This window comes from Echinops telfairi, unplaced genomic scaffold, assembly GCF_000313985.2.
Source record: "Echinops telfairi isolate 266 unplaced genomic scaffold, ASM31398v2 ScPeMD7_7417;HRSCAF=8455, whole genome shotgun sequence".
NCBI classification, from domain to species: domain Eukaryota; kingdom Metazoa; phylum Chordata; class Mammalia; order Afrosoricida; family Tenrecidae; genus Echinops; species Echinops telfairi.
This window is the reverse complement of record NW_022111317.1, coordinates 3,630,639-3,630,987: the sequence shown is the minus strand read 5'-3', so window position 1 is coordinate 3,630,987 and position 349 is coordinate 3,630,639. Positions and strand designations below refer to the sequence as shown.

The window sequence follows — 349 nt, the reverse complement described above, 5'->3', positions numbered from 1 at the left end:
GCTGTTCCCTACACCATTCCCTACACAGTTCTCTGTGCTGTTCCCTATGCTGTTCCCTATACAGTCCTCTGTGCTGTTCCCTGTGCCGTTCGCTACAGCATTCCCTGTATGGTTTTCTATGCTGTTCCCTATGCCGTTCCCTTTACAATTCTCTGTGCTGTCCCCTATACAGTTCTCTGCTGTTCCCTACGCCATTCCCTTATACAGTTCTCTGTGCTGTTCCCTACAGCTTTCCCTGTACAGTTCTCTGTGCTGTTCCCTACAGCGTTCCCTGTACAGTTCTCTGTGCTGTTCCCTATAGCGTTCCCTGTGCAGTTCTTGGTGCTTTCCCCTACAGCATTCCCTATAT

The 349-nt window shown here is 49.9% G+C and overlaps 1 protein-coding gene across 1 annotated transcript in view; it reads left to right on the top strand.

Moving 5' to 3' along the window:
* GRK2 (G protein-coupled receptor kinase 2) overlaps nt 1-349 on the top strand; it is an 8,558-nt gene that overhangs the window by 3,055 nt on the left and 5,154 nt on the right. The gene's annotated exons all lie outside the window — the stretch shown is intronic.